Genomic DNA, 14735 nt, shown 5'->3' with positions numbered 1-14735 from the left:
AGAAAGCAAAGAGAAGGCTGGAATGGAGTACTGAGGAAATAAATCCCTAACCCACGTAGTCAGAGTGGGCTAGGCTGCAATTTTCTCCTCAAAAATATGCAACACTAATTGCCTCCACCCAAAGTAATTTTCCAAGCAGCAAATTAAGAAGCTTAAAAAGAAATAAGCCTCACTCAGCGTGGATTAGTAGATGAGCAACTCTGTAGTGTAAGATCCTGATTGATGCGATAGAGAGTTAAATGTGAGAGCTGGGGGTGGAGCTGGTACTTTCTCAGAAATGATGAGGGAGCAGCCCCTCCCCCTCAAGTGAAAAGGAGCAATTTGGGGGTTTTATGCAAGCCTCACTAAGGAGGAGGTTTATGTAAGTCAGAGGATTTTCTAGGCAGCCCAGTCAGGGCCACTTGAAAAGCACCACGGGCTGCTCCTAAAGACATTGCCATCCTGCAGATTTAGGTCAACAGCATTCAAATGGAGAGCTTGGGATTCTTCCTGTTGATCTTAAAGGGGTTGGTTGATCAAGTTTTTCTCAGAGACTCAATCTTCCTCATCCTCATGCAGTGTAGTGCACTAAGAGATAAAAGAAGTTTTGTAAGGACTATCTCAAGGGGCGAATTCTTTTCTGCTTTTTGGGCATTCCTTTCCTGGTGCTTCTCTGTTCTCTAGTTCCCATAAATGTAGTCAGAATAATCCAGGCTAACACTTAGAGAACACTCATTTTGTGGCAGGGTTCGTGTGCGCCTTGCGTTTACTTTCTTAACCTTTACAACCCCACCATGTAGTAAGTATTATGGCTATACCCATTTTACAGACGGGAAAACTAAGGCACCAGAGACCTAAGTAACCCACCCACAGGTTCATAGCTAGAGAAGAGATTTGTGCAGAGCTTGAGGTCCCGACCATCATGCGTGTTTATATATCTATATCTTTGACCTCCCAGCATTCTCATCTGCCCCGGTGGAGTCGAGTTGCTCTCTTCATGAACACCCACCCACATCTTTAGTCCTTTTCTTGGCCTTCATGAGCTTGCATTCTCAGTGATGGATCTGTCTGCTGCTGCTGAAAGTGAACTGAAGCTCACCCATCTAAATCCAAATACCACTTTTCCCCTTAAACTTGCTTCCTATCTTTAAAATTTTTTTTAAAAATTTAAGTATTTATTTACTTATTTGAGAGAGACAGAGACAGCATGAGTGGGGGAGGGCAGAGAGAGAGGGAGAGAGAGAGAACCCCAAGCAAGTTCTGGGCTGCCAATGCAGAGCCCAATTCAGGGCTCGAACTCATGAAACTATGAGATCACGGCCTGAGCCAAAACCAAGAGTCAGATGCTTAACCAATTGAGCCACTCAGGCACCCCTAAAACATTTTTTTTTCTTGAGAGAGAGAGCACGGACAAGAGCATGCTCGAGTGGGGGAGGGGGAGACAGAGATGGATAGAGAGAGAGTCCCAAGCAGGTTCCATGCCCAGCTAGGAGCACCCAGCTGGGGGTTTGATCCCACAGCTCCGGGGGCATGACCTATTTGAAATTCAAGAGTTGGACACTTAACCAACTGAGCCACCCAGGTGCCCGTATCTTTAAAGCTATTATTTTGTGATTTTTTTTTAAGTTTATTTATTGATTTTCAGAGATAGAGAGTGAAAGAGAGAAACACAGCGGGGGAGGGGCAGAGAGAGCGAAAGAGAGAGAATCCCAAGCAGACTCCTCGGAGTCCAACACAGGATTTGGAACCCATGAACCGCGAGATCATAACCTGAGCAAAACCAAGAGTCCAAGGCTTAACTGACTGAGCCACCCAGACGCCCCTTATTTTGTGATTTTTAAATGAGACTATATGATTAATAACAAAAGCTAGCACTTGGTGAGTGCATGCTATGTGCTAGGCACTGTTCTGAGCACTTCATATGTACTAACTCATTGATTCCTCTTAACCACCTCATGAAGAAGGTGCTATTATTATTAATCCCATTTTACAGAAAAGGAAACAGACGTTATAGCTACTTAGTGGGTTGGGAAGCCAGGTTTGGGCTCAAGCATTTTGGCTCAGTGCCCATGCCCTAAATACTGAGCCCTACTGTCTCTCAATTTATCATCAGCCTCATTGATCCCCTCTCCCATGATCAAAACCCTGGTGTCAGACACAATTTTTCTCTCTTTCTCTCTCACCGATCATCAAATCATTTTCTTTCTTCATCCTAATATCTTCTTGCATACACCCATGAAATCACAGACTCTCAATGGTCCTTACAAGATCCATCTAGGCCACCTCCCGATCGGCTGCCTCCCTCCAATCTCTTCCTTTCCTGTTCATCCTAAGTGCTGTTCCCACCTCAGTTTTCCTAAAACACTGCTTTGTATACATCATACCCTTTCCCCCCCTCCCCAAATCCTAAATATGTTGCTTACCAAATGAAGTTCAGATTAAAAAAAAAAATTTTTTTTTAACGTTTATTTATTATTGAGAGACAGAGAGAGACAGAGCATGAGCAGGGGAGGGGCAGAAAGAGAGGGAGACACAGAATCCAAAGGAGGCTCCAGGCTCTGAGCTTGTCAGCACAGAGCCCCATGCGGGGCTGAAACTCACACACCCAGCGAGACCTGAGTCGAAGTCAGACGTTTAACCGACTGAGCCACCCAGGCGCCCCTGAAATTCACATTTTTTATTTGAATCTCCACAATCTACAAAAAGTATCAATTATGGTCCCTTGGGTCATATTCACTCACTAGCTGTTTTTGTTTACCTCATGAGGTAAGAATGTTTTTTTTAATGATTTTTAAATTTTTTTTTTCAAAGTTTATTTATTTTGGGGACAGAGAGAGACAGAGCATGAACGGGGGAGGGGCAGAGAGAGAGGGAGACATAGAATCGGAAACAGGCTCCAGGCTCCGAGCCATCAGCACAGAGCCCGACGCAGGGCTCGAACTCACGGACCGCGAGATTGTGACCTGGCTGAAGTCGGACGCTTAACCGACTGCGCCACCCAGGCGCCCCAAGGCAGAGTTGTGTGTGTGTGTGTGTGTGTGTGAAGGTCTAGATGGCCAATTCAAATGGAACCCTGCTGATTTGCTAACTAGGGAATAAATAGCACAAATACTTTGTGCCCCCTTCCCAATATCCACTAGAACCAAATGTAACTATCACTTTAAATAGCAGAAATTACACCTCTACGTATATACCCAAGCAAAATGCTTACAGAGGTGCACCAAAAGTCATGCCTGCAAATGTTCGTTGCAGCCATGAATTATTATTCATAAGAACCAAAAATTAGACAAGACCTAGACCTCAAGTGCCATCGGTAGTAAAAAATGTAAATATACCACAGTACATGGAAAGAATACTGTACCACATTAAAAAAGAGCCAAGTACTGTTATATATACAATGACATGTATCAACATGTATAAACCCCATACACATAACGGCGAACAAAAAAACAGACACAAAAGAGAACGTGATTCCATTTATGACGAAGCTCAAAATCGCATGGGACGATCCACGATGTTAGGAGTTAGGCTAGTGGTATCACAGCTTGGATCGCCCAGGAGGCCCGAGATGTGTGTGCAGGAAGCTTCGTGGGGAGTGCTGTGGGGTCAGCGCTTGGGAGGGAATGAAGGAAAGCAGATAGGGCAGAGGGAGAGGGTGATGGGTGATGAAGTACCAGCTTCAGCTAACCTAAAGGGGAGCTCTCAAACTGCTGTGTTCATCAGAGTGTTGAACTGGGTTGAGGGGTCAGGTCTCCACACTCCCACACCACCCCCCCAGCCCCCCAGTCACTGGACCTAAGATGCCCTCAGGAGAGCGCATGAACTTGGGTAAGCCTCCCTTCAGCCCGAGGAAGTCTTAGAGGGAACCTAAGCTGAGAGTTATTTGGCCACCAACACTCCCAGTAGCTGGGGGGAATGGATGCTTCATTTCTGGAGGGGTTCTGGGTGTCACCCCCACAGCATCCACTACTAGTGGTTACTTCTCAGCAGGGGTAGTGACTGGAAGGGGGCACTGAGGCAGAGGTCTTGTGGGGTACTTGGTGATGTCTTGTTCATCCAAATGAGGTTTATAAGGGTGCATCCGCTTTAGAAACATTTACAAACATATGGCTTTTACACGAGTCTACATTATTTTCTATGCCAATTAACAAGGTTATTTAAGAAGGAAAGGAAGGAGTGAACAAGGAAGTCAAAAGCACCTGATAAGTCAAGAAGGACCAGGAATGCAAAATGTTCCCTGGGTTTCAGAGCAGGGTACCCCTAATTGGCAATTGTCTCAGGGTGACAGTGAGGTTAGAAGGGGCCGAGGGGTGAGAAGGAAAGGGATGGAGAGAGTGCAGGGGTGACACTTTTGAGATGTTTGCCTGCAAACCGGTGGCGGCTTGAGGAGCAAGAAGGGGCCAGTAAGGATTTTCTTTTAAATGGAAAATACTTGAGGGGCGCCTGGGTGGCGCAGTCGGTTGAGCGTCCGACTTCAGCCAGGTCACGATCTCGCGGTCCGTGAGTTCGAGCCCCGCGTCGGGCTCTGGGCTGATGGCTCGGAGCCTGGAGCCTGTTTCCGATTCTGTGTCTCCCTCTCTCTCTGCCCCTCCCCCGTTCATGCTCTGTCTCTCTCTGCCCCAAAAATAAATAAAAAACGTTGAAAAAAAAAATTTTTAATGGAAAATACTTGAGCCTCTTAAAGATCTGGCGAGAAGCAGCTGGTCAGAGGAACCGGTTGTATATACTGGAAAGATAAGGGGTGGTTGGTGGGGTATGGTTCCTAGGAATACAGAGCAAATGGGGTTTAAAGCACAGGGTGGTGCTTTATATACAAGGAGGGCATCTCTAACTTCTGACTGCACCCACTATTCAGGCCACTCATCTGGTCCCTAGCACCTGATGCCTCATGTTGTTATGCCTCAATTGATATGTAAGATTTTTATCTTTTAAAAAATCTCATTTATTTTGAAAGAGAGAGCGAGTGTGAGTATGCAAGTGGGGGAGGGACAGAGAGAGAGAGAGAGAGAGAGAGAGAGAATTCCAAGCAAGCTCCATGCTCAGTGTGGAGCCCAAGGCGGGTCTTGATCTCGCCCAACCGACTGAGCCCCCCGGGTGCCCCAAGATTTTTCTCTTTCGATAAAATTCTCTTGGGGACCATGAGCATGAGCCCTTGCAACCCCACCGGCCACTTGGCACAATGCTCTGTACGCTGTAGGGGTTCCATAAACATGCTATGGCAGTGGATGACAGTGATGATGATAGAAATAGGAACAAAAAGGGAGCTTATCCATTTGTTCAGATCTGATATGGCGCTTAAGGCAGCATACCTTCAGGAGAATTCCCTCTGAATACACTGACTTTTTTCAAATGTTTGCTTTTATTGGCATAGTGCATGCATCTGAAGATGGGTTGGAAGGGTCAGGGCAGTGAGCAAAGTGGGCATCATTCTCTTGTTTCAACTCCTTAGCAGGACTATGACACTTCCCTTTCTTACTCTTTCGAGCGCCTTCACAATGTGGAGAAAACACGTTCAGAGAACTTCAGCAACTTGTCCAAGGCCACACAGCTGTGGATGGAAGCATGCCTAGCATTCGGGTCTCCTTCCCCAGCAGCTCTGTAGCCAGTCTGCCTCCACTGACCATGTGCTCCAGATGGATTGCACATGCTGGGGTGTGAACATGCCAGGCCAGGAAATCTGAAATGTGTGTTTGATCAGTGAAGGCGAGGGCTTGGTCCTTGGTGAAAACTCACTTTTCCCTTGGACTTGTCTCTCCAGACATATTTGTATTATGATGACAATTAGTAATTACACGGAGTCTTTCAACCTCAAAGACCTCAAACCTCTTCTAGATTGTAAATAGACTCGTGCCTTCTGTTTGGCTGCATGAGTCATTCTGCAGAGCCCGAGCATCATGGAGGTGGCTAGCTGTTGGGCATCCGCTGCTGGAGTGTGGGTAGAAAATCCAAAGCACAGAAAGGAAGATCTGTAGGTGAAATCTTTATACCACGACTCTCTGGATTTATTGTCCCAGACGGTCCAGATCATAACATTTCAAGCAACAGTGTTCAACATAGTTTGATTGCAGATCACAGTTCATTTTCTCCTTGCCTTTTCTTTATGTCAGCAATATTACAATTAAGTGAAAAATGAGCACTCTGTATTTTCTCTGGTTAGCTGAATCTAACTGCCTCTCTCTTTGTTAACCCTTTCTTTCCTACTAACTTGGTATCCTTTGGCTTTTTCATTCTGCAACCTAGTAAGGATGATCTATGAGGGAGGCACAACAGCCGCAGACAAAACGCTATTTCTGCAGCAGATGCTGGGAAGACTCCCTCCACGCACCTTTGAGTTCCCGTGTAGCTGAGACGGACAGTTCTGGCATGTGGACAGTTCCCACCTCAAGCATGTAGACCCTCTGCTCTATTCGGCTTCTTTCTACCTGAGGGCTTTCTAGGGCAACAAGGGTGCATCTCGGCCCTTACAGAACAGTGCAGAAGTCTTATGAATTGACTATTCCTTGGGGGAATCCTCAATAATAAGCCAGTAGAGTCTGAGGGTAAGTAGCCCAGGGTTGCAAAGAAGCCAAGCGGCATTGTTGAGATGTGAATACGGGACGTCCGGCTTCAGAGTGTTCTTTTCCTCAGGACACTGTGACACGTCGCATACCCATGGGACTGGAAGATCAGGGAAAGCTCGGTGGAGGATAGAGCACTGGCCTTGGAGAAGTAGGTGGGAGGTGGGTGTTTGGAAACAGGGGCAGGCATCTCAGCTAAGTGGTAGGAATCTATTCTGGATGCCAACACACTCTGAGACTATCTTCTGCTCCTTCGGTCTTTGGGTTGACGTCACTAAGCGGAGGACTCAGTTTCCATTTGAGAAAGGATAAATTAATAAAAGGTACTGTTTTTTTCTAGTTTTCTTCTCCATGATGCTCTGCTGCAAGATGCAAAGGTTTGGGGCGATGTGACCGAAGGGCACGGGAGACAGTCCATTCTGGGAAAGGCAGGACGTACTTCCAGTGGGAATCCCCATGCAGGACACATATTCCATCTGTCTGCTGAAGCACAAAGATGAATGGCATGACAGGAGGGCAAGGGAGACGCTTCTAAAGCATCGAAACGCTTGAAAGCGGAGAATCTTGTAGGGCTTAAAAAAGACTTTTATCTCTCAGATTGATTTCTCCAGGGAGCATTCGCTGCCCTCAGACTTAATATCACCCTTGAGTGGCCGGGATGCAGCAACTGGTAAAACTATTTTTGCTGTCTCTGCAGAGCCCCTGTAGCACCAAGAGGCCAATCCCTCAAAAGAAGGCATGCAAATGGCCCTTCCAACTTGCAAGACGCGGCAAGAACTGTGCGGGAATCACAGGTGTATCTTACAAGCTTTGAGTTGATCCTTGCAGAAGGGCAAGGTCTGAAGGCTTCTCAGGTATCAAAGCTGTGTTCCATGCTGCGGGGCCCAGAAAACATTGATGTGACGTTTATCTGCGACTCACTCGTGACTCCAGGTTCCGAGCCACGGTCACCGATTGCCTAATTACTTTTGCGTGGCTCCTTCTGCTCCCTCCTTTCCGTTTGATGCAGCCAGGAATTATAACCCTGATCGTTCCAGGCTGTTTCTTGAACATTGATGTGTTTCCCTTAACTGGAAATATGCAACGCAGCCGCCTCCCTTCTGGGACTGGAAGATGAGACATTTTGTAAGCTTGTCTCATCCTCCGAAGCACACGGGGGGGGGGGGGGTGGGAGAGGGGGTGGGGGGGGGACCCTTTCCCTGACCCTTCCCACACACTGTCCTCCTCCTCTGAATGCACAATCACTTCCTCCCGAGTCCCACTCTCACCCCCAGAGTGATAAAGAATGAAAACCTTGCCCCGGGATGAGTTTCCCCGCTGTGAAGCCTCTCTTGAATTTTAAATATACGACAAATGTATTCAATTCTCAAGATTCACAGAAATGACTGGCCATGAACTCTGCATGTGTATGAACGCAAACACAGTCGAAATGTACATTTTAATTGACCAAGAGTACAATTCTGAGTTCCTATAAGATAATTCTTTTAGCAAGGCACAGTGTGGGCTGGGGCCCAGGCATGGCCGGCTTTGCCATCACAGGAGCCAGATGGCCAGTGGCCAAGTCTTCTGGTAGAGCACTGGGGAAGTGACCCCAGAGCAGGGGCCCCAGACAGGGAGAAGGCCGAGCGCTGCTTTCTGGGAACTGTTTACAAACCTTCTCCTGCCATCCTGCTGCAGCTGCTGGGGCACATTCATCTACCCAGGCACCGGGGCCTTGCTTTGTGCCTGCTGGACATTTGTCTTCCGGACAAGCTCGCATCGTGTAGGCTCAGTGGGGTAAACCCAGGCAAAGCCTCACCCTGGTAACTGCCAACCAGTGACTTCAGTGTCTCTGCTTTTGGAGAAGAAGCCTGTGAAAACCTGTGCTCCCTTCCAAGATGCAGTTCATTTTTCTTCTTTCTAATGGGGCTGAGGAGCGGGGCAAAGGAATTCTTCTTTGCAGAAGGCCCTTCATGTGGCTGCACTCTGGGAAACGTCGGTATAGGCTTGGCTCTGACACCACATTGTCTGTTTTTCTCTTCCACCCCTTCCCCCGCTTTTCAAAACAATATTCATCGTTTATTTCCCTTTTCCTCTTATTTTCAAGAGTGCATGACGCCAACATCACAAAAATTTAACGAAAGTCTAAGCGAAAGGCGAGACAGGCCATCCACAATGCCACCACCACCATCAGCCAGGCTGCGTCCGGGTTTTTGTCAGCCTATTCACCAGAGCCATATGAATATGTAACTTTACTGGCATAATTATAGCAGAGATACATTAAAACTTTTTTTTTTTTTTTAAGTTTTGAGAGAGAGAGACAGAGTGCAAGTGGGGGAGGGTCAGGGAGAGAGGGAGACACAGACTCTGAAGGAGGCTCCAGGCTCTGAGCTATCAGTACAGAGCCCAACGTGGGGCTCGAACCCAGGAGCGGTGAGATCACGACCCAAGCTGAAGTTGGACGCTCAACTGACTAAGTCACCCAGGTGCCCCGCAGAGATACATTTTTGCATCCGTTTTTTTTTTTAACTGAACATTATATGGTGAGCCTTTTTTCCATGTCACCACATAGCATTTATATTTATCTTTCTACTCACCGTTCTGTTGGACAGATATAATGTAACTGATTTAACCATTTTCCTATGCTTCATCAATATGAACAGCTTTCAGCTTCTTGCTGTTCTAGGAAAGCACTATTCTTTTTCCCATTGGGATTATTTCATCGTGATGACTTCCTAAGAGTTTCTTCTCTATTTTTGCTTTGGATCCAGAGGTCAGTGCTATTTTCCTGTTTATATCAATGTCTTCCTTGGTCTGACTGAAGGCTGGCAGTCTGGGTGGGAACTTTCTCCCCTGATGTCTTGGGCCGTGGGAGATGGACAGGGGTAGAAGAGGGGGCAGAGGCCTTTATAAGAAAGTGGAGAAAACTCACTGTGCAGCTAATTAGAAAGTGCCATGAAGCAAGTCCAAACTTTATGGCTTTCCTAGAATTGATGACGGTCTCTAACCAGGCCTGCCTGTTCTCTTGCAGGTGTGTGCAGCCTTCGAGACCATATGGTTTTCGGCTGCCCTGGGCCTCATTCTTTGTTCAGCCCGTGATCTTGTAACTGAATATCAGTTAATAACTTTTCATAATAATGTAGCTTGGATCAGCTTTGAGGTCCAAAAAGAGGCCCTGTACAAAGCTCTGTCTTTCCCAGACTCCTGCCGCCTCTCTGGCACACCTGCCAGGAGATGTGGGCCCCATGGCCGTCTCCAGGGCAATAGTAACATCCTAAGTTCACGGACGGCCAGCTGCACATTCAACAAGTGGAGAGGCCAGGGCACGGAGCTCATTCTTCAGCAGGAACTTGTCTCCATTGGGATCTGCTAGTAAGGTGGGGGTCCTGTGACTTAAAAAAAGGGAGGGGGCAGGGCTTTAGACTAAAAGCTATTTTAAAGCCGTTTACAATACCCAGGCAGTGCCTGACTTAGGTGAATTGATTTACAGGCTCTCCTGAGAGGCCTGAGGTCCCCTGGGATCTTGAGATCAGCCCAGGTCAGCCCTGTAACCAAAGGAATTCTACAGTATCCCCATGAGCTGGGGGATTTCGTCCTCTTTTGTCCCCCCACACCCGCTCACCTTCTCCTTACGGGGTCCTGCCATTTTTCCCACTGTCTCCTCTCCCTGGATGGGAGGGATCCTGTATGGCTGCAATCTGCCTCCCCCCTCTACCCCCTGAGCCTTCACACTCCAGCCAGATGTCCAGTGGTACTTGTGGGCTCCATTGGCCAGCAGTGCCAGGGAGATGGGTGTGCCTTTGATCCTACTGGAATCTGTCTGATCATCAGAATCACCAGGGAACTTTAGAGAAATATTCCTGCCTGGGCCTCACTGCAGACCCACTGAATTGAAATTTCTCAGGTGAGTGCCAGAGAGGTCCTGGACTCATTCAGAGAAGCAGTCATGGCAGTAACTGTCTTCGTGAGCTTGTGCTTTGGTGCTTCACGTAAAGCGAGAACATCGCCACTTGACACACTATGTCCTTCCCACTGTTACGAAGCAGAAAAGCACCCCTTGAAAACCAGGGTCTGCCAGAGATGGGGCAAGGGAGGCAAGAAACTCTGTTCAACTTAGCAATTACCTGGGAAGGGAGAGATGGGCCCAGCTGAGGCCAAAGACAGATGGGTAGATATACCCTGAAGCCCTGAGCAGGAAACAAAGTGATGGGGCATAAGTCTGGGGTGTGGGGGTGTCTAGGATCTTGCCTGGAAAGATGTCCTCACCCCTTAAATGTTCTCGTCCACTAAGCTGGACCTATGCCAACCAGACATCCCAGCATCCAAGGCCTGAGAGGGAACAGAGCAAGCGTGGGTTTGGATTTTTCGTCTTCATTCATGCCATGTCCCAGCATCCAGCACAGAGCGTGGCCATGCTTAATCAAGACTTGTTGAATGTTAAACTCTAATAATTATTTATTTAAGTATTTGCAGCCACCTACTGGAACTGTACTAACCATTTTGCTCGCATTATCTCATTTAATTTTTACCACCCTAGAGGGTAGATACTGTTATTATCCCCATTTCAGGGATGAAGGTGAGGCCGACTGAGATCAGGCAATTTGCTAAAGGTCTCATTGCTAGGACGAGAAGAGTTAGGATTAGATCCCAGGCCATGGGGGTCCTGCTTTCTCTGCTCATGGCCGTGTGGCTGGCAGATTTTGTTCTAAGAGTCGGCCCCTAAACTAAAAAATGTCGTGAATCACATAGGCTTTTGTTAGTCTCCTGAGTGCCTGACCCTAATGTGGGACATTGTCTCACAAATGTTCTCATCATTCCAAACATGAGGCTTAGGGAGATCCTACTGGAGCCTAGCCAATGGATGAAGGGCAAAGTACAATTTGGGGTCCTCAGTATTCCTAAATGCTATCATCCTGGATGACATTCCCAAGGAATAGAACCAAAAGGAAACTTTTAATTAAATACTGTGCTGATTCTTAGAACATCCCCTCTCCATTCCAACCCCCTTCTCTCTCCTTGATATAGCTCTAGGGACAACTCAGAGGTCAGTCTGATTCGGGTTAAGACCTCGGTGTGGTGGGACAGAAGTCAAAGAGAGATTGCTCCCCCGCCAGTCTAAGCGTCTATGCTACTTCCTGAGTGATTCAGCCAAATTTGGGGCTGAACTTGCTCCAACTGGCCTCGTAGGCCTTTCTAGTGGGAGTCCAAATCATCACAGATGCACTGGGTCCAGCCAGCACAAATGCCTTGGGGACCTTCCAATAGGGACTTGGGGGCATAGGCAGAACACTCTACCATTTCTTCTAGACATGAGAAAAGCTCGAGGACAAATGCCAGGACAAGAAGATTGTCCATTTTGCTCTTTTTCACTCCAGGTCGGACACATCCATCTTCTTCAGTCTCCCGTGGGCCAGTGGGAGGGAGACATACTGGAGAAACCACTCACAAAGCATTGCGATGAAGCAAGCGGACTTGACAGACACATTACAAGGGAGAGATAGCTCAGCCTTCAGAAATAATTTAGAGAACAGGATGTGAGAGGGGATGAATCTAAAACTATGTATGTGGTGTGGAGGGTAGAAATTCAGGCAGGCGTGGAAACATTCCAAAGTCGGAAGGGGCAGACGTTTGCTCCCAAAGCAACACCACCAGAGGCAACAGTGAATTCCTGGCAATACAATTTTCCTCTTATATTCATTTAAAACCCTTTCTTCATTCTAGTTAGCAATCATGAGTGAATGTTTGTTGGTCTCAGGGTTATACACCAGCCTAAAAATATTGGAAGAGACAACTGGTTTATGTTGTAAACATATAGACTCTTCAAAAGAGAAGCGTGTGTGTGTGTGTGTGTGTGTGTGTGTGTGTGTGTGTATGTTTGTGTCATGCAGTGTGGTGGGAGGTATTGTGAGTACCCTGGAGGGAAGATTTCTGGCTTCCACTTATTTGGTGAAACAGCACAGTATAGGTAGGTAAACAGCAAATATCCCTCAATATGATTCTCCTAGTACATGTTTTCTGCCACAGATGAAGTCAGCAGACATCATAAGTTGGAGAACGAAAATGCTAGATGACAAGGGTTCTTGGGATTTATAAGAAAATGATACCTGTGTTCATCTTGAATCCCCTGGAAACATGATTGGTATTTTATGCAGACAGGAACATGTAATGTTACACAAAGGATCTGGATAAGAAGGACAACATTCTTAAGAGCTGGCCAGCTCTTCTCAGTTTCAGTGCAGCTAGCCTATGACACTGTCACAGTGCAGCCCCATCACCTCCAACTGTTGGCACTGGGCTGAGGCTGAGGCCTCTTTTCCCACTGGGACAACAGGAAAGCATTGACCTGCCCAACGCAAGGTGAGGTTGCAAAAAGAGCAAACGCTGGAAAGTACTAACCAATCCTACCTGCTCAGTCTTCTGTCAATATCCAACAACCTCATATCTCCAATGGGTTTCGCGTTGGTTTTGTGTAAGGCTCTGGGATCCTCAATTTCCCTCTCACTTCCCGTCATTGTTTAGAATTGAGTTTACTTTGCCATATTGTTCAGAACAGGTAAAGATTTTTACTCTTGATTATATATTTCTAAACCAGCCACGTTATGAAGCTACCTTATTTGTTCTAATTATCTGTCAAGATTTGGAGCCATTAGGTGACTCTCTTAGTATTACAGGAAACTCTGATAATCTTATTTATTTTCATTTTGAATGTAGTTCATTTTGTATAGCACAACAGTATAGCTGTGGGTTTCCATAGTCTTTCAATTCAGAGTTTAATTGGAATGTTACAGCATCACCAGAGCATGCCATTGTGTGGCTCTTACTTTCTTAACTAATTCGTATCTTTTGATTAGAAGTCTCAAGTCTTTCTGCGAGGACATTATTACTATCCTTTCCTGGGGAAAACATGTCTTCCTGCACCTGCCCTTTGTGTCTCTTATAGGTTGATGCATCGTATAATTTTCTTTATCCTTTTCCTGTGAAGAGTGGACAAATCATCTTATTATCCTCATTTGTGAGTTTGGTATCTAGCTTGTTCTGTATTACCTGTCTTGCCTTCATTAAATCTTTTTTTTTTTAATTTTTTTTTTCAACGTTTATTTATTTTGGGGACAGAGAGAGACAGAGCATGAACGGGGGAGGGGCAGAGAGAGAGGGAGACACAGAATCGGAAACAGGCTCCAGGCTCCGAGCCATCAGCCCAGAGCCCGACGCGGGGCTCGAACTCCCGGACCGCGAGATCGTGACCTGGCTGAAGTCGGACGCTCAACCGACTGCGCCACCCAGGCACCCCTTCCTTCATTAAATCTTGAACTTGCTAACTTTTAAGATTCTGAAAGGAATCTGTGATAAACTCAGGTTATGTCTTCTCAGATCTCTACCTGTCCATGGGTCTCATATTTTTGGTAAGTGTTTTCCCTGTTTCTTAGGAGTGCAAGTCATATTGACTCTGAATCTTAAGAATAGTCCTTTGTTTGGAACAACTTTGTCTTTTTATATGTCTAGTGATCCGTCTTCCTTCCTCCCTCCCTCTTCCTTCCCTCTTTTCCTTCTCACCCACAACAGGAAATCTATGCATGTCTAATATGAGACGCTGAGATAGATTTTCTCAGAGTTTTTGTAGGTACTCGTCGAAATATTTTAGTCCCAGACTAAAGAGGAATATTGAGTTTAAACTTTCTCTAGTATAATTAAACTGAGATTCTCATTGTCTATGAAGCACAGGGAGGGCACAAGATTGGGGGCAGCCATGGGCCGGTGTTATGATTCTGAAAAGAATTTCCTGTGCATATGTGTTGTGGCACACTAAAATTAACCGCTCTCGTTTCTATCTGAGGTGGATGCCCACTTGAATAGATGGTTGGCACAATTTCCCATTTTACCTGGTTCTTCAATACATATCAGGTGAGCTTCTTCATGTGGGGGGTAGGGATTTTCCTCAAACTGTTTGACCCTCAGCTCACCCTGACTCCTATCTTCTGTCCTATTGACCTTGAAGGGATACTTTGGCTTTCTTAGTGATCACAGGCACTTCCTCCAGTTGTGTTTTTCTGTCCTAAATTTGACAGATTGTATTTTCAAAACCGCCACAAGCCATCCTCATTCAGAAGGATACATCTCCTCATACCACAAAAGGACAAGGAGTTTCCTTCCCCTTGAACATAACTTGGCCTCCAGGAGTAGAACGCGGTGGAGGTGACACTAAATGACTTCATGGGCTAG

Source organism: Prionailurus bengalensis, chromosome A1 (genome assembly GCF_016509475.1).
Source record: "Prionailurus bengalensis isolate Pbe53 chromosome A1, Fcat_Pben_1.1_paternal_pri, whole genome shotgun sequence".
NCBI lineage: Eukaryota > Metazoa > Chordata > Mammalia > Carnivora > Felidae > Prionailurus > Prionailurus bengalensis.
The sequence above is the reverse complement of the archived record's forward strand: the minus strand, read 5'-3'. Positions refer to the sequence as shown.